General features: G+C 45.0%; 1 pseudogene; it reads right to left on the minus strand.

Annotated features, from left to right (window-relative positions):
- Positions 1-20,534, minus strand: part of LOC128345484 (zinc finger protein 420-like) — a 49,473-nt pseudogene that overhangs the window by 27,930 nt on the left and 1,009 nt on the right.

The raw sequence follows: 20,534 nt of genomic DNA on the forward strand, positions 1-20,534 counted from the left end.
GGGGACCTTCTGCATGCAAAGCAGATGCTCTTCCACTGAGCTAGAGTCCTTCCCTGGATCTGGGAATGGGAACAGATGGAGAACATCCACACATCCAAGTGAAGCAGAAGCCCTGTCCACACGTTATGTTCAGTGCATGTACCGACCATGTACAGTGTATGTATTACGAGAGGAGAGATGATAGCAAGCATGCATTGTTCCCTTTGCTAAGCCAGGCCTGTCCTGGTTTGCATTTGGATGGAAGACTACATGTGAGCCCTGTAAGATATTCCTCTTAGGGCAGGGCTGCTCAGATTTGGCCCTCCTGCAGATCTTGGCCTACAGCTCCCACAATCCCCAGCCACAGTGGCCAATAGCCAGGGATTATGGGAGTTGTAGGCCAACATCTGCAGGAGGGCCAAAGTTAAGCAGCCCTGCCTTAGGAGATGGGGCCACTCTGGGAAGAGCACCGGCGAGCTTTACAGGCAGAAGGTTCCAAGTTCCCTCCTTGGCATCACCAGCTTGGGCTGAGAGGCTCCTGCCTGCAACTTTGGGGAAGCTGCTGCCAGTCAGTGTAGACCAGGGTTTCTCAACGTGTGGGTCCCCAGATGTTATTGGACTTCAGCTCCCATAATCCTCAGCCCCAGTGGCCTTTGGTTGGGAATTATGGGAGTTGAAGTCCAATTACATCTGGCGACCCACACGTTGAGAATCCCTGGTGTAGACAATACTGAGCTAGATGGACCAATAGTTGGACTCAGTATAAGGCAGCTTCTTATTATCCAGGTTCACTTCTAAAGGGAACACATATACAGTCATTCATACAAAAGCATATGTAGACACACACAGCCATCAATGAATAGGGCATAACTCTAGGATGATTCACATCTACCATCACAATAGCCATAGAGACTGGATCCAGGCAGAGCTAAAGATGCTAGACCGTAAGACCAGGAAAATAATGATTATCAATCATGCTCTGCACCCCTCAGTGATGTAGATAGGCTATACCTCCCTCGCAGCTCAGGTGGAAGAGGAATGCTGCAAGTCCATAAAACAGTAGAGGAGGAGAAAAGAGGCCTTGAAGAATATATCAAGGACAGTGAAGAAGATGCACTTCAAATGGTCAATAACGAGAAGCTATTAAACACCAAAGAAACAAAGCATGCCTACAAGAACGAACAAGTCAAGAACTGAGCAGAAAAATGGAAAAATAAGCCACTGCATGGTCAATGTTTGCACAATATAACCGGAAAAACCAAACATCACCAAGACCTGGCAGTGGCTTAAGAATGGCAACTTGAAGAAACAGAGGGTTTAATATTGGCTGCACAAGAACAGGCACTAAGAACAAATGCAATCAGCAAAAGTAAAAAAACCCCAACAACAAACAGCAAGTGCCGCCTTAGTAACGCAGCAGATGAAACAGTGGACTACCTAATCAGCTATTGTAAAAAGATCGCACAGACTGACCACAAACCAAGACATGACAAGGTAGTAGGGATGATACACTGGAACATCTGCAAAAAATACATGCTACCTGTAGTCAAAGACTGGTGGGACCATAAAATTGAAAAAGGGGTAGAAAATGAAGATGTAAAAATATTATGGGACTTCCAACTACAAACAGACAAACATCTGCCACACAATACACCAGCTATAAGTGTAGTCAAGAAGAAAGAAAAACAAGTCAAAATAATCAACATAGCAATACCAGGGGATAGCAGAATCGAAGAAAAAGAAATCGAAAAAACAACAAAATACAAAGATCTACAAATTGAAATTGAAAGGCTGTGGCAGAAGAAGACCAAAATAATCCCAGTAGTAATTGGTGTCCTAGGTGCAATTCCAAAAGACTTTGAAGAGCACCTCAGCACCATAGGGGCCACAGAAATCACCATCAGCCAATTACAAAAAGCAACTTTACTGGGAACAGCCTATATTCTGTGACGATATATATAACAACAACGATATTGATAACAAAATTCAGCCATCCCAGGTCCTCGGGAAGGACTCGATGTCTGGATCAAACAAACCAGTCAATAACACCTGACTGACTGTGTAAACAAAAAATAAAATAATAATAATAATAAAGCAGAAGGAAAACACAACAGAGTTTATGCAAGCTGGTTGAATGGTAATCAACCAGCGGAGGCTTTTCATGCAGCAAAGTTATAGCTTCACACATCCTCCTGTGCAATGGGGGAAGAACTATCTAGAGCCTGCTGTGATCAGTTTGCATGAACATAGGAACAGCCCTGCTGGATCAGGCCCCAGGCCTATCCAGTCCAGCATCCTGTTTCACACAGTGGCCCATCAGACGCCTCTCTCTTGCTGTCACTCCCCTGCAACTAGTATTGAGAGGCATTGTGCCTCAGCAGCTGGAGGTGACCTATAGCCACTAGACTAGTAGCCACTGTCCCTCCATGATTCTGTCTAAGCCCCTTTTAAAGCCATCCAAGCTGGAGTAACCATCACCACATCCCATGGCCGAGATCTGTATGCCGCTTAATTGATTTACCATTATCACTACTTTGCAAATAAAGTCACTCGCATCCATGCCAATTTGGATTCCAGGATTTTGGCAGCCCCGCCAGATGTGCCTTGGGTACCATTTGGCTCTATCGTGCTGGATTCTTTTCAGCTGGTGCAGCCTGAGGATGTGGACAAGATCCCGGGCAGTGTGCAGGCAACCAAGGCTTTGATATAAGAGTACAGCTTTTTGTGTTACTTTTTTATAGAAGTTTTTAAACTTTTAAATAGAGATATATTATTTTTATAATTAATATCTATTCATTTTATTACATTTTTATACCACCTGATATGTACATGTCTAGGCGGGGCACAGAGGTTAAAACACAATATAAAACAGAGTAAAAGCAGTTAGAAATTTGCAAAATACAATAAAAACTGTCTGATAAAAACAAATTAAAGAGTTTAAAATCGATTTGTACTTTTGTATATTGGTACAACATAGAAAAATAGTTGTACTTTTAATTTGTATTGTAATGGTGCATTGTTTTAATTATATTGCAAACCATTTTGGGATTATTTTAATGAACAGCGGTATAGAAATAAAACAATAAATAAAATAATCTTGGACCAGTAATTACAGAATAAATAAAATAATCTTGGACCAGTAATTACAGAACTTTTGGTGCGTAAATCTCTCATAACACATAGTAAGGCACACAGGATGACATCCTGATGAAGCACCTGCAGAGGGATGTAGCAGTGTTCCCTTGAAGAGAGATTCCCAGATGTTGTTGACTACAATGCCCATAATTCCCAAGTAAAAGCCACTGCAGCTGGGGATTCTGGAAGCTGTATTCAACAACATCTGGGAATCCCTCTTAGAGGGCACAGTGGTCCAAAGTCTAGACCAGGGGTTCTCAACCTGTGGTCCTCCAGCTCCTGCTAAACTACAACTCCCAGAATCCCCAGCCACAATTTCTTGTGGCTGGGAACAATGGGAGTTGTAGTTCAACAACATCTAGAGGACCGCAAGTTGAGAACCCCTGGTCTAGAGACGGCTTTTCAGGCTCATGTTGTGCTACAACTCTAGCATGCTCACACACCAATTAGGAACATAGCTGCCTTCTACCGAGTCAGAACATGGGCCCATCTAGCTCAGTATTGCCTACACTGGCAGCGGCTGCCCAAGGTTTCAAGCAGGAGTCTCTCCCAGCCCGACCTGGAGATGCCAGAGAGTGAACCTGGGACCTTCTGCATGCAAAGCAAATCCTCTACCACTGAGTTAGGACTCAATCCCAAAAGGGGAATATTTTGCAGCAGACAGTGCTCCCAGGTGGTCACCCATCCAAATACAAACCAGGGCCAACTCTGCTTAGCAAAGGAGGCAATTCATACTTGCTACTGCAAGACCAGCTCTCCTCCCAAACGATACCCTAGGATGACTGATCCCCAGCTGGACCTGCAGCACATCCCTGGCTCTTGAATCCTTTCTAGTCCCTCTGGCTTCTAACCAACTATCTGGCTGGATGTGTTCCCAGCTCTTCTTGAGCCTTGTCGGCAGCCCCCAGGTCAGGAGCATCCTCCTGGCGAGACCCCAAGTGTTTTTGCCTCTCCCAGTTCTGACGCTTAAGCTTGCGCCCTCTGACAGGATGTCAGCCACAGCCTATAATGTATGTGAAGAGAGATTGCACGTGGAAAAACCAGAAATAAGGGACCAACATTCGTCATTGTCAAAGGAGGAGAGTTGTAATTGAGAGGCAATCACCACGAGGTGCAATCTGGCTTAAAATCTAATTTATCACAAGAGATCTTGGTGCAGTCAAAGCATGTTATACCATTTGTTCTGTCAGATGCTCTTTCTCACAGTCCAAATATGTCTCTGGCTGAGCGGGGTGGAGTGCATTTTCTGATCAATTAGCTCAATTAGCTATGAATTAGCTACGAATATTCTGCTCAGTCTCAGATATGATATACTGGTTTTCTGCTGCAAACTCATTGATGGGACATAAGACGGGGGCACCATCTGAAGCCATTTCCACACTCCACGAAATAATTGGACCTCCCACCCCTGTGTGAATTCGCTGGTGTCTGTTTAGGTCTGCTTTTCTGTAAAAGCTCTTTCCACACTCCAGGCATTGGTATGGTCTCTCCCCTGTGTGGATTTTCTGATGGGAAGTCAGGTCTGTCCGTTGCCTGAAGCTCTTCCCACACTCTGTGCATTTATACGGCTTCTCTCCCGTGTGTATACTCTGATGGGAAATAAGGTTTTTTCTCTGACTGAAGTTCTTCTCACACACCAGGCATTTATAAGGTTTCTCTCCCGTGTGGATTTTTTGATGTTTAAGGAGGTTTGATTTGTCATAAAAACTCTTTCCGCATTCTGAGCAATCAAAGGGTTTTTCTCCGGTGTGGATTCTTTGATGGGTAGTAAAGCTGGTAATCTGGCTGAAACTCTTTCCACACTCCAAGCAGAGATACGGTTTCTCCCCAGTGTGGATTCTTTGGTGCCTAAGAAGGTGTGATTTGTCATAAAAGCTCTTTTCACATTCTGAGCAGTTATAGGGTTTCTCTCCTGTGTGGATTCTTTGATGGGAAGTAAAACTGGTGAGCTGACTGAAGCTCTTTTCACACACCAGGCAGCTATATGGCTTCTCCCCTGTGTGGATTCTTTGGTGTTTAAGGAGGTACGATTTGTCATAAAAACTCTTCCCGCAATCTGAGCAATTATACGGTCTCTCTCCGGTATGTATTCTTTGGTGAGCAGTGAGGTTGGCCCTCTGACTAAAGCTCTTTCCACACTCCAGGCACTGAAATGGTTTCTCCCCTGTGTGGATTCTCCAATGGACATTTAGATCCGATTTGTGACTGAAGCTTTTCCCACACGCTGGACAGATATTTCTCCTTTTCCCTTTTTGCTTTCCTTGCTGAACTGGAACTTCATGGAAGTCACCACCCTGCCCTCTAGTGGATTTATTCCTCAGCTTCTCAGTTGTCTTCCCTTCCTTCTCTGTCAATTCATTTCTGAAGTTTGCCTCCATCTCTTGAAGCTGGTTTCTTTCCAATAGCACCTCCTGTGCTCTGTCACTGTTCTCATCATGATCCCACCCATCACCTACTGAAAAAAGAAGCAAAATCAGGTAAGAGCATCATGTGGGGCAATGGAGCCGTTGATTAGGGTCCATGTGCAATTCAGTGCATCGGAGAAGAAGCCGTGGGTTCTGCTTCCACACCCCTTCTAAAGACTTAGAGTTGCTCTAAGCATTCAGCGTAAGCACACAGTCCTGCTGCTGGTGGAATGTACCAACAGGAGTTCGCAGGTTATAACTAAATTTCCTTCCTGACATGTTAGTTTGCTTAATGTACCCATTGTTCCTTCCAACAAAGCAGTGATTCCCAAGTTGTGGTCCTCCCAGATGTTGCTGAACTACAACTCCCATCATCCCCAGCTGCAATTTATTGTGGCTGGGGATGATGGGAGTTGTAGTTCAGCAACATCTGGGAAGACCAGAGGAGAGGAGAGGGTGGAGCCAACATGGCCGACGGATAGTTTGATTCCTCTCAGCTCCCCCAGTTCTTTCTCTTTTTTCCCTGTAGAGGCCTCTCTTTCTGGATTATTTTTTGCTATTTTATTATTTTATATTTTTTATTCTACTTTTTATCACTTGGGAGATTATTTTTAGCCCTCCAGGATGGGCAGAAGGAATTGCATAGGAGCTGGTCTCCCTGCCTCAGTCCCAGCGTCAAAGAGACGCACCAAGAAGCTGAAGTTGGACTCTTTCTTGCCTTCGGTGAGTGCCTCGACTCCTATTTCACTACAAAACAGATTTGCCCCGTTAGAGGATATTTGTGCCTTCACAGAAGCTGCTGCTGGGGATGATTTTGTCGACCCCCCCCTGAATGGCTCTTCACAGAAGACGCAGCGTAGCATTGATCAAAACGTTCTTTTATCTCAATTCTGCAATTTAACTGCAGATACGCTGCAATATATTCTACAAACATTAAAGAGACTGGAATCTAAAACAAGTGAGATCATGAAGCTTGTTTTAACCCAAAGCCAGTCTTGCTCCTGTTTCCATCGTGAAGGCAATACTAAAACAAAGACAGCCTCACCGGTTAATGGGCTATCGGTTAATGGGCAATTAAATCGTATATCATTCCCTCCACCTGACAACAAAGCTAACCTCAGACTTCAACCTAATTGTGTTATGCTTTCTGTTCCTCGTCAGTCATGCTATCGTTATAACTGGATCCACAAATCTGCTATTCTTCGCTCATTAAGCTCCTTAACTGCCCGTTCTATCTCAAGCTATGACCTTATTAAATATGAACATTTACCAGTTGTGAATCATAACCAGAGGATTCTACTCACATTCAGGAATTCCAGCTTCCCAGAGTTATTTTTTCGATCAAGAGAGTATCTGGCCAGATTCAATATTTCAACCCAGAGATGTTTTGTAAATGCTACTGTTAAACCTCTAGCTATGAGGGAGATAAATCCGCCACTCTCTGCGCCTCGCCCTCAGCCTCGCAGCCTTGAGAGAACTAAGCTAAGCAGCAAAACATCCAGGCCTAAGACAACATCGCATTCCATACCTCAAGGTCAGCATCCCTGTGTACTTTCAATTAAGACTCCCTCCCAAGAGAAAGGAGCTGAGGCAGAAATTTTAAACTCTTATGCTGCTCCAAAGCTTATTTCTGCATTACAGGACTATGCTGATATACTTCCCCAACCGGATACTATAAAGTCCTTGCTTGAGGTAGCCAACGATTTGGCTGAACTGAGTAAACAAAGTCAGGCTGCTTCTCTCTCCACAGCTGGGAATTCCTCTCCAGTTAACCATCTATCTGCTGACGTTCCAGTGGATGTGGATACGTTGAAATTGGTACACATGGCATTACAAGAAAATGGCCAAATTGAGGAAGACCATTGGGCGGGCTTGGCAAACGACCCCCATTTCTGTGCAATTTTTTCCTTGCTAGATTCTAAACAGCACTCTTCCCCTGCTAAAGCTTTAAAAAAGACTGGTGCTAGGCCTCTCCCAGATGACAACGATAATGGTCCCTCATTTCCAACTTATAAGGATGCTACCGCTAACGCTGTTGATACTGCAAGTGCCTCACCTTCCCCTTCTTCTGCTACTCTAAGAGTTACAGAAGACCCTATTGTTCTCTCCTCTGATGATGACACAAGCCTGATTTGCATTTCAACTACTCCATCTCCTCAAGATGATCCTACCTCTACTTCCAGATTATCTGCACCAACCAATATCCCCAACTGCTCTTTGTTGCCAGAACCCCTGGCCACTGATGCCACTCTATGTGAACCTGAAACTAACTCTACTCCCGCGGCTACCCAGATTCCAACTGATTGACTTTTGGCTGGGCCAGAACAGATATCGATCTTAGCCTGGAATGTCGGCGGTTGGAACAGCAAACGTCGTGACCCGGACTTTTCAACTTTTGTTTCCCACTTTGACATTTTGATGATCCAAGAAACTTGGCTAACAGGAGACCTTTTTCTCCCTGGTTATACACCTTTTCTACTAGCTGCCAAGGCTGAGGGGGGCAGGGGTAGACCGAAGGGTGGTCTTGCGGTCCTTGTATCTACATCTCTGCAATGCAAATTGACTTATCTTGGCTCCCTTGACCCTTATGCATTAGCTGTTCTACTTACTTCTGGGGTTTTCAGTTTAGTGCTGATAAACATCTATATCCCACCTTTAGGTTCACACTCTTGTGTTAGGGGGGTATGGCTAAATTTGGAAGCATTTATTACTGATATCCAGATCTCACAGCATAATTCACATTATGTACTGGCGGGAGACTTCAATGCCCGTACTGGTTTGGATGATCGAGCTCTTTATTCCAAATTTCACTGTTACCCTCCAACTGTAGAACCTCCATTCCCTTTAATCGTTAGACGCTCTAAAGACTTTAGAGCTAATGCTTCCGGTTTAACCTTACTTCAGTCATTTAATAAGTTGGATTTGCACTGTCTTAATGGAGCGGTTCACACTGATTTTCCCGCAGAGTTTACTCATTGGGCGGGAGCTAGACCTTCCTTAATTGACTATATGGCTATTTCTCGTGGTTTGGCCTCAGCTGTTAGGAACTTTCAAGTTGTTAATCGACCAGAGAGCGATCATTTCCCCCTGCTTCTGAATATTGGTTGGAAAGGCCTTGTTAGGTTAGACTGCAGACAAGATCTTTGCAGGAATGATGGACCTATACACCAGCGAGTGAGATGGTCTCCTTTCTTGCTTAATCAAGTAAGCTTGTTCCTAAATTCTCAGGATGCCATCTCTCTGCGAGATGCCCTAGTTGGGAAAGGATTACAGATTTCCTCTCCATCTATCTTAGATCTTTATGATAGCCTAATTAGTCTCCTTTCACCCATGCTCACCAACTCCTGTCCACCAGCTAGTCAGCACCATAAAACCCCCTCCCGTCCATGGTTTGATTCTGAGTGTCGCGCTGCCAAGAGGGCCCTCATTCAGGCTTTTAAATCCCATGCTGAAGGTACCTCTGTATTCAGTTCGCAGGATTTACTTAATCTGAGGCATCAATATAAGAAATTGTTGAAATCCAAGAAATTCCAATTTACTAAAGAAAAATGGTCTGAACTAATTGACGCGGCTAAATCAAGGAATCAAACAAGGTTTTGGCGACTGATCTCTTCTCCTCACGTGAGAGCTCCCTCCTCGCCGACCTTTATTGTTCCCGCGGAATCATGGGAGCGTCATTTCCACAAACTCTACAGTCAAACTGATCCTACAGAAGCTAAGCTAGAATTAAATACCTCTGACCTTTCCTATTGGAACCCAGTTACATGCTCAGAAATTGAGGCCCTTGTCAAACAAACTAAATCCGGTAAAGCTCCCGGGATCGACCGCATCATTATTGAGATTATACGCACTAACTTAGAATGGTGGGCCCCTGTTCTTGCGTCATTATTCTCATTTATCGATAAGACTGCGAAAATTCCTCAGGATTGGGGGGTTGCTTTAATTATCCCTATTTATAAAAAAGGAAGCAGACAAGATCCCGCAAATTACCGCCCAATTAGCCTCTTGAGTATTATCTCTAAATTATATGCGAAACATCTCCTGATAAAACTGGCTGACTGGATTGATGCCTATAACATCCTGGCTCCTGAACAAGCCGGATTTCGTGAAGACCGATCGACCATTGAGCAGGCCTTTATACTCCAACATCTGGTTGAGAAATATACTTGTAAACCTGGCTCTGCCCTCTATGCGGCATTTATCGACTTAAAATCTGCCTTTGATTCCATCTCTAGGGGCCGCCTTTGGGCTAAGTTGAGGGATTTATCCATAGATAAGCGTCTCCTATTACTAATTTATAAGCTACATGAAAATACATCCTTAAGAGTTCGTTGTAGTGTACGGGGTCACTTATCTGCTGAAATCCCCACACATAGAGGAGTCAGACAAGGGTGTATTTTAGCCCCTTTTTTGTTTAACATCTATATTAACTCCATAGTAACTCATATGAATGCTCCTTCTATTCATCCGCCCAAACTGGCTCATAAACATATATCAATTCTCCTGTATGCCGATGACATGGTTCTCCTGTCACTGACTCCAGTCGGCCTAAGGCGGGCACTTGCATCACTTAGCTCTTTTTGTGCAGAGGAGGCCATTGAGGTAAACTACCAGAAAACTAAAGTACTGGTATTTGCCAAACGCCCCAAGCCCCATGTATGGAAAATAAATGGCCAATTAATTGAACAAGTTAAAATATTTAAATACCTTGGCATAGTCTTCCATGCTTCGGGAGGCCGTCAGGCCCACCTGAACTATACCATACAGAAAGCTCAGCTTTCGGCCAACTTAATTAGATCTTTTTATTTCACGAAGGGCGCTGCATATATACCTGCTGCTATTAAACTCTTTGCAGCTAAAGTACACCCACAGCTTACATATGGTGCACAATTGGGCCCTTTCTGCAATTTTTCACCTCTGGAGGCCATACAGACAAAATTTCTTAGATCCATCTTCCAGGTCCCAAATAGTGTCTCAAATGCTGCTATTAGACGGGAGGCAGGCCTCTATACTTTGGAATCGGCTTATTGGAAATGTATTTTCCTATTCTGGTTAAAACTGAAGTTCTCACAAGTGGGATTAGTCCCTCTTATTATGACCGACTCCTTTGATTCGAGATGGAAACGGTCGCTTAAAATAAAATCTCAACTTTATGGGATCCCACTTGAAGAACTTGTTAGGATGGGCTCTACTACAGCTACGAAGGTTATTAAACAGCGAATAATTGATACTGACCTACAGGTTGAAGCCTCCAAAATATCTAGAGGTTTGTATATAGGTAACCAGCTCTACAATCTTAAGCCTGCTGATTACCTAAGTAACATAACTTTTCCTAAATTCAGGCGTGCCTTGACCCTTGCACGTCTTAATGTTCTTCCAACATCTGTGCTTAAGGGAAGGTTCAAGGGGATTCCTTATGTTTTGCGCCTCTGCCCTTGTGGCTCAGGTGCTATTGAGTCGACTGCACATTTTATTCTTTACTGTGACCTCTACAGGGATGCCCGTTTAGATTTTATCTCACCCCTGTTGAAGTCTTTTCCTGGCCGCTCAGATGACTTTTATCTTGATTTATTACTGACTAAATTTGATAGTATGAGCACTAATTCTGTGGCCAAGTTTTGTTACGTTGCATGTAAGTTGCGTACTACTATTTTATGATGTTGTATTTTCTTTTTCCTTTTGCTTGTGTTTGTTCTGGTCACTGATCGAAATAAAGCTCGTACTTGTGGCTGGGGATGATGGGAGTTGTAGTTCAGCAACATCTGGGAAGACCAGAGGAGAGGAGAGCTGGTCTTGTGGTAGCAAGCATGACTTGTCCCCTTAGCTAAGCAGGGTCTACCCTGGTTGCATATGAATGGGAGACTAGAAGTATGAGCACTGTAAGATATTCCCCTTAGGGGATGGAACTGTTCTGGGAAGAGTATCTAGGTTTCAGGTTCCCTCCCTGGTATCTCCAAGATAGAACTGAGAGAGATTCCTGCCTGCAACCTTGGAGAAGCCGCTGCCAGTCTGTGAAGACAATCTGAGCTAGATGGACCAATGGTCTGACTCAGTATATGGCAGCTTCCTATGTCCAGCATTAAAGCAGACTCCTCAGTGCTGTCTGGTGTGTGTTTCATCTACATTCTCCCAAGTCTCCCAAGGCCTGGTTCTGCAGGGACTTTTGTCTCAAAAATGGATCTCATGTCTCTCTTGTGCCACATGGATTTTCCCTGCGTATTACAAATCCTAATCCTTAATCTATCCTAAATCCTAATCCCAATCGTAATCTAAAATATAACATGTCTATTCCCTGCTTGCTTCCCCTTTCACAGAGGGGCACCCATTTTCAGCAGCCTTACTCAGAGCGAAAACATGTTCTCCGGGCCCTCCCAGCAGACTCCCCGGCGCTTCTTCTGGTGCAAGGCCTTCTCTGGGGAAACTGTCTGCCCTGATCTCTCTCATGGCTGTTTCATCTTTGGGACAGAGAAGGAAAGAGAGAATATTGTTTTTCAAATGTAAAAAAAAAAGTGTGTGTGTGTGAAATCCCAGAGGGAAGAATGGAAAAGGGGGAAAGATTTCTGGGCTGGAAGTCAAGGTGAAGGTCACCCCCCCCCGCCCCAAATGAGAGAAGGACCCTTATGGGTGCCACATCTCCATTCCAACTTATGTGAAAGAGAGATTCGGTGGAAGGAATGCATTGCCCCCAACCCTGTTCCATCCAAAAATACAGGGAATGAAGACTAGAGAAGGTATAATAATCGAAATGACTTCCTCTTCAATAGGAGAAGGAGAGAAAGAGAGAGTTGCCCAGGTACGTGCTCGGGATAACCTCACGGAAACTGGCGGAGTATCGTCAGCTGTCCACAGTGCAGTTAATGAATAGCACTTTTCATCAGAGATATCTTGTAAATTAATACGAACAATTGACCCTAAAGAAGGCCTTGTGGCTGAAATGTGTTGAGTTTAATAAAACAAGAACTTCTGGTAATAACTAATCTGCCTATTTTCCTTTCATTATCATCTTAATTGATAATCTTGATTAATTCACCTTAATTAATTATCAATTAAGATGATAATGAAAGGAAAGTAGGCAGATTAGTTATTACCAGAAGTTCTTGTTTTATTAAACTCAGCACATTTACAAGTTAGCCCACTTGGGCCTCAAATGTTCACACGTCGCCATCTTGAACTGCGGTGGATGACATCACAAACTAGGCTGTTGAGGTGTCCCTATAACTGTGCCAAATTTGGTTCAAATCGGTTAGGCAGTTCACTAGTTAGCCCACTTGGGCCTCAAATGGTCATGCAGCTGCCAAAATGAACTGGGGTGAATGACAGCCTCACAAACTACACCATCAAGGTGTCCCTTTGTGTCCCTACAAATGTTCCAAATTTGGTTCTAATCGGTCCAGGCATTGTGAAGTTGATAGACACACACATGATCTCAAAAGCTTACTTTCCTTAAGGAAATTAGGCCCCCCCACAAAGCTTAAAAGCATCTTGAGACTCAGTCCCTTTCAGTCAGGACAGACATATTTCACAACGTTCCATCCGTGTTTTAAATGCAGTTGCACAAGAGTGCTCCTGCCCAACTGGAAATAATGGCTGCCCATCGCACAACTGTGTGTATACAATCTTTGCATTTGCAGAAAGGGTGTCTGAACTGTGCACACGGTCCATTAAAAGGCACACAGAACATTGCTCAGTAGGTCAGCCAGTGACTTTATTTGTCCCAACTTGCCAACGTCATCCTTGCCAACTTCATCCTGGCCTTGAATGAGACAGGGCGAAGCAGGCCTGAAGGGATGACAAGTCTACGACTGGCTACTAGCCATCTCCAGCCTCAGAGGCACGATGCCTCTCAATCTCAGTTTCAGGGGCTCAACAGCAGGAGAGAGGGCATGAACCCAGCTCTTGCCTGTGGGCTTCCCTGAGGCCTCTGGTGGGCCACTGTGGGAAACAGGATGCTGGACTAGATAGGCCTTAGGCCTGATCCAGCTGGGCTGTTCTCATGTTCTTAAGCAGCTGCCCAGACCAACAGCAGAGCTTTGGCGCTTGTGAAATGAAACACAATTCAGGATCCCTGTCACAGAGAAGCTGGTGTCCCTCTTTGCCATGCCTCATCATAGCAAACAGGAACTTTAAAAGAAAGGTAGGCAACCTTGGCTTTCTAGCTGTTGCTGAATGACAACTCCCACAATCCCCAGCTGCAATTTGATGGGGGCTGTAATTCAGAAATAGCTGGAGAGTCAAGGTGGCTTACCCCTGCCTTAGAACACCCATTTCATCCAGTATGGACAGAGAGTTCCCATGAGCAGCCATTACATGGGCAGCTGCCATATACTGAGTCAGACCATTGGTCTATCTAGCTCAGTATTGTCTACACAGACTGGCAGTGGCTTCTCCAAGGTTGCAGGCAGGAGTCTCTCTCCTCCTTATTTTGGAGATGCCAGGGATGAAACTTGCAGATGCTCTTCCCAGAGTGGCCCCATCCCCTGAGGGGAATATCTGACAGTGCTCACACATGTAGTCTCCTATTCAAATGCAACCAGGACAGACCCTGCTTAGCAAAGGGGACAAGTCATGCTTGCTACCACAGGACCAACTCCCTATGAGAGAATCCTCCAGGAAGGTGCTGAGGCATAGCAGCCTCATCCAGACCAGCCAAGGCACAGCCAAACACCTCCTTAGTGAAATCCTCACTTGCAATAAAACCAAAGAGTGGATGAAATGGGTTAGGGGTAGGTAAAGAAAATCTAAATTAGGATCCCCATCTAGGAGCAGTCGGTGTCCCTTTCTGTCATGCCTCAGCATAGGGAAGAGAAGACTGTCAACCCATCGCACCCCTGCTAGAACGTCCTTGCCTATCTCTGAAAAGGGCTACCCGGTCAGGGTTTTCCTCCCTGGGAAGAGATATCTGAATCCTGCCAGGAACAGAGACAAAGGTAGGAACATAGGAAGCTGCCTTAGACTGAGTCAGACTATTGGTCCATCTACCTCACTATTGTCTACATTCTACACAGACTGGCAGCGGCTTCTCCAAGGTTACAGGCAGGAGTCTCTCTCAGCCCTATCTTGGAGATACTGCCAGGGAGGGAACTTGGAACTTTCTGCATGTAAGCATGCAGATACTCTTCCCAGAGCAGACCAATCCCTTGAGGGGAATATCTTACAGTGCTCACACACATCTCCCATTCAAATGCAAAGCAGGGTGGACCCTGCTTAGCAAAAGGGACAATTCATGCTTGCTACCACAAGACCAGCTCTCCTTCCAATAGGTGTAGGTGCTAGGCCTCTGCAGCATTATCCGGGTCATGGGCCCAGACACCTACCCCCTGGCGAAATCCTTGCTCACAGTAAAGAACATGACCAGAAATCCACACCTTTGTCAGCTATAAGCCAAGAGCAAAGAGAGGACCTTACCCAGAGAAGCCAAATTCCCAGAATTCTCCTCCATGACTTCCTTGTGCAGCACCCTTTGGGCAAGATCCAGTAGAGCCCACTCCTCCTCCGAGAAATGCACAGCCACTTCCTCAAAGGTCACTGGTCCCTGTAAAGGGTGGGGGAGGAATCAATTAAAATCAGGCAGCAGTTAAATGTAATGTTGTTCAAATTGCTTGCATTGCCCAATAAGAGCTAACACACAGAGCAAGGATATACCAGTGCAGCAAGAGAACAGCCTAACCAAATGGCCCAACTACCTGCACTGGTAGCAGTGGAGCAGCAATTTTGGATGCCCTGCCCTGCTCCAGGAAGCCCTCTGTGCCACCCAAGGGCTGTGCAACCCTCGGGGATATATATTCTCTGCGACACTGGCCCAGTTGGTTGTGAAGTTCTGTTCAGCTGCTCTTTCTCTCTGCACTGGTGCATCGTTGCTCTCTATGATCCCAGTGATCTTATGAAGGCTTTTTTGAGAATAAATTCTTATTTTGAGCCTCCAAGTAGGTCGGAAGAAAAGATGCTTGAAAACCACTGCTCTGGGGAGTTGCTTGGGTGCCCTTGATGGAGGCAAAGCAGCAGGAAAGTTTTCTTAATAAACAAATGAAGATCTTACAAACCCGAGCAAATGTATTTCAGTGTTAAAACATTATTGTCAGTGCTCTATCTCTTACAGTTGGAGTCTCCAGCTGTTTGAGATAGAGCATTGACAATGATGTTTTAACACCGAAACGCGTTTGCTCAAGTTTGTAAGATCTTTGTTTTTATTTGTTTTATCTATGCATTCAGAGAGGTCTTAAATCTTGTCTGGAGCAGGGAAGTATGTGTATATCAATGCCACTATATCGTCTTAAACAAATGAAATAAAAATAATCTACGAGACAAATCTGAGGCAGAGAAAAAGGGCATTTTCTCATAGAACTCAAAGCATCAAGTGCTAATGTCACAGCTCACAGCCCCTGTTTGGTGGTATGTGGAAAGCTTAATGATGTGGTTACTAGTTTTCTGCTTGCTTTTTAAAATGGTGCAGGACTTTTAACATCACTGTATTCTGCCTTGGGCACAAGAAGTGATATGATAGGTTTTTTTGTTTTTAACAAATAAGCCATCCAAGAGGGAAATGTATTATTAGTATCCTTGTGAACGGTTATACATCTGGTTAGTATGGCATTCTGCAACTGACCAGATGAATCAGGTCTCTTCAGTCCATTTCCAGCGTGGTGCAGTGGTTAGAGTGCTGGACTAGGATCAGGGAGACCCGAGTTCAAATCCCCATTCAGCCATGATACTTGGGTGACTCTGGGCCATGATACTTGGGTGACTCTGGGCCAGTCACTTCTCTCTCAGCCTAACCCACTTCACAGGGTTGTTGTGAGGAGAAACTTAAGTATGTAGTACACCGCTCTGGGCTCCTTGAAGGAAGAGCGGGATATAAAAAAGGTTTAAAAAATAAAATAAAATTCCCAACTAAAAGGGATTGGGCTGCATAATTACCTTGGTTTTGGAGACCCCCAAACTGCCCTGCACTTGTTATCGGTGATGATGCTTCCCCTACCTGGTCCTCCTGCACGGAAAAAGTTTCTGCTCCAACACAAGGAGAGGATTTTGCGAGTATCAGGGATGTCACTTCATTGCCTATGGGGGATGTAAAGGTGGTGGAAGAAAAAGCTTTTACCAGATTGTTAATAAGCTCCAGTGGATGCTAGACAAATGCTGCTCTCACATTCAGGATCAAGGCATTATAAAAGGAGTACTCAGTACTGAGTACTTCATAGTACTCAGAAACACAGGCAGGAGGAAAAATTCCTTACCCAGTGAGGTATCCCATGTCTGGCCCTGCTGTAGAATCCCCCCAAAGAGCAGCTTCTGACAGGAATTTGACGGATCCTTCTTCAACTTGGGGGAACCAGTGACCACATCAGTTAATGGCCACAGGACCTAAACAAAAATCAAAAACAAATATTCAGAGAGGAGCCCATGCAAGGAAGAAGGGGAGAAATCAGGGGAAGGTTAGCAATGAAGAATGAAACAGAGGATCAGTAATGGCTAAGATGGGTCCACAAACAATGCACAAGCAGCTGAAGAAAACGATATATATTTATTCCAACGTGTTTCAGAAAGAATCTTTGTCAAGGAATATTTCTACTTGACTGCCTAAAAGAGAACTGGATTCTTGCTCAAGCCCTTGGCAGAGTATTTTGGTTAGTCAGAGGTGGAAGACGCCTTAATTTTTTTCAAAAAATATTTCATCAGAAATACAAACAAGACATAATAAAACAGGAAAAAATAATAGAATAAAATAATCAAGCAAATCAAATACAATGATTCTCATTATAATCTATCTATCTATCTATATATATATATCAGCCTGAACTCCTTCAACCAATATCTCTCTCCCCTCCTTCCCCTACACTGAAAAATATATAACAGCCAAAGTAAAAAATTAATAACAACAACAAAATTGATGTTCCTACTGTCTATACACAACAGTCTGCCTTAAATCGCTCTACAAAGAAAACCAAATCTCAGATGAGGTACCAAACCCTGCGATATATTATATTGAATAAATGGTCCCCATGTCTGAAAGAAAAGGTCTTCAGATTTATTTTTAGTATATGCAGTAATTTTAGCCTTTGATGCATATTCCCAAAGTTTGAGTTGCCAATTATCTAAAGTCAGAATCAGATTTATTTTCCAACAGGAAGCATAAAGGATTCTTGCCACCATTATATATCAAGAAAGTTCAGTGTGTTTTGCAGGAATATAGAGTTTAGTAAAATTTAACATAAATTTCTGGAAGAAAAGGAAAGTTTATTTGCAATATTTGCTGCATCTTCAAATGTATTGTTTTCCAAAGTTTTGGGGCTTTTTAACATGTCCACCACATATGATAAAAGGTACCAGGATGAAAGAGATACTCACCTGTGGCTCTTCCTGCTTCTTGTCCTCTGCCTTGCTAAGGAGGAAACCTTCTGCCAGGGCCACTGCCTGGGAACTGGTCTCAGCTCCGCATTCTCTGACCCAGCTCTCCATCTTTGGGGGCAGGATGCTCAGGAATTGCTCCAGGATCACCAGGTCCAGGATCTGAGCTTTCGTGTGACTTTCCGGCTTCAGCCACTGATGGCAAAGGCTGTGGAGTCGGCTGCAAACCTCTCGGGGCCCCTCGGCCTGCTGGTAGCAGAACTGCCTGAAGTGCTGGCGCTGTTCATCTGAGCTAACAATGTTGTCTTCCAGAATCTTCTGTACGGTTCCTTCCCAGAATTCCCTAGTGTTCCTAGCCAGGATGGCATCAAGGCCTGTTTTCTCTCCCTTTCCTGATGCTTTGCCTGCTTGGCTTTGGGCATCGATTTTCTCTCTGCACTCAAATGCAGCTCGCAACAAGGCCATAAGGTCTCCTTGCTTAGAAGCTACTTCCTTCCCCAGGGCAAAAATATCATGAAGAGGCCACTGCTTGATCTCAGAAATGGCTGATATGTCTTTGCTCCTCAGGTTGCATGTTGTTGTAGTCTCCAGACAAGCAGATATTTTCCATGCAAAACGGAGCCTCTCCTAAGGGGAAAAAACATAAACCTCCATAATGAGAGCGCTTCAGGGGCAAAAATATACACAACAACAGCAACAACAACAATCCACCATGCCCTCACTCAGAAATCTGTCTCCCGCCACTAGCTTTTAAAAAACGAAAAGCTAAAGGGATTAAGAAAGCTGGTCTTGTGGTAGCAAGCATGACTCGTGCCCTTTGCTAAACAGAGTCCGCTCTGGCTGCATTTGAATGGGGGACTACATGTGAGCACTGTAATATAACCCCCTTAAGGGAAGGGGCTGCTCTGGAAAGGTCACCTGCACGCTTGCCTGCAGAAGGTTCCAAGTTCCCTCCCTGGCAGCATCTCCAAGACAAGGCTGGGAGAGACTCCAGCCTGCAACCTTGGAGAAGCCGCTGCCAGTCTGTGTAGACAATACTGAGCTAGATAGACCATATATGGAAGCTTCCAATGTCCCTACGTCACCCCTAAAGCAAAGATGTCAGGGAATGAAACTGGAACTTTATGCGTGGAACTTAGCTCTACCATTAAGCTTTGTCCCTAGAGACATTTTTAAAGTAGGAGTCCCCCTACAGATCTGCTTTCTATAACGTTTATTGCCGGTTCTCACTGGCAGCAGCTGTTTGTGTTTCTTTCCTGGGCCTGACTGATTTTTCACAAGAGAGCCCTGACCTGTTGGGATGTTCATTCCCTTGGGGTAAAACACCATTTCATTGAGACCTTTCCCGTGGAGATGCTGCCAGGGATTCAACTTGGAGTCTTCTGCGGGCCAAGCAGGAACACAGGAAGCTCCTTCAACCAAATCAGACGATTGGTCCATCTAGCTTGGTATTGACTACACTGACTGACAGTGGCTCTCCACGGTTGCAGAGGCAGGAGTTTCTCCCAGCCCTGGAGATGCCAGAGAGTGAATCTGAATCAGCTGCAAGATGATGACGACGACGACGACGACGACTACATGTATATCCCGCTCTTCCTCCAAGGAGCCCAGAGCAGTGTACTACATACTTGAGTTTCTCCTCACAACAACCCTGTGAAGTAGGTTAGGCTGAGAGAGAGGTGACTGGCCCAGAGTCACCCAGCTAGTATCATGGCTGAACGGGGATTTGAACTCAGGTCTCCCCGGTCCTAGTCCAGCATTCTAACCACTACACCATGCTGGCTCTCCCACTCAGCTGTGGCCCCACCCCACAAGGAGAAGACCTCACAGCAGACAGTGCTCAGTCATCCATCCAGACACAAACCAGGGCAGACCCTACTTAGTAAAGGCAACAATTCATGCTCACGACAGGACCAGTTCTCCTCCACCACTGCACTAGGATGCATTTCCAGAAGAACATATAAAGATGCCTTATACTAAGACAGACCCTTAGAAACATAGGAGGCCGCCATATGCAGAGTGAGACCCTTGGTCCATCTAGCTCAGTATTGTCTTCACAGACTGGCAGCGGCTTCTCCAAAGCTGCAGGCAGGAGTCTCTCTCAGCCCTATCTTGGAGATGCTGCCAGGGAGGGAACTTGGAACCTTCTACATGAAAGCAGGCAGATACTCTTCCTAGAGCAGCCCCGGGGAACATCTTACAGTGTTCACACACATAGTCTCCCATTCATATGCAACCAAAGCTGACCCTGCCTAGCAAGGTGACAATTCATGCTTGCTGCCACAAGCTCAGTTCTGCTCCCATAGACCCTTGGTCCATGTAGCTCAGGGTCGCCAGCACTGACTGGCAACAGTTCTCCACAGACTTAGAAGTGTTCTGTCTCAACCCTACCTGCTGATGCTGCCAAGGATTGAACTTGGGGTCTTCTGCATGCAAAGCAGGGGCTGTGCCACTGATAGGGATTGTGGACGACAGAGGCAGATGCCTTTCTGGGAAAGGCATTGTGGAGTTCTCAGGAAAGCCAGCTGCTAGGCTGCCTGCTGCCCCTCCCCAACACAGGAAGCTGATTCCCCTAATGAATCAGACCCTGGGCCCATTTAAGTCAGCATCACCTACACTGACTGGCAGCAACTCTTCAAGGTTTCACTCAAAGAAATGGCTTTTCCAGTCCTG

The sequence above is a fragment of the Hemicordylus capensis genome, chromosome 2, assembly GCF_027244095.1.
Source record: "Hemicordylus capensis ecotype Gifberg chromosome 2, rHemCap1.1.pri, whole genome shotgun sequence".
Taxonomy (NCBI): Eukaryota; Metazoa; Chordata; class Lepidosauria; order Squamata; family Cordylidae; genus Hemicordylus; species Hemicordylus capensis.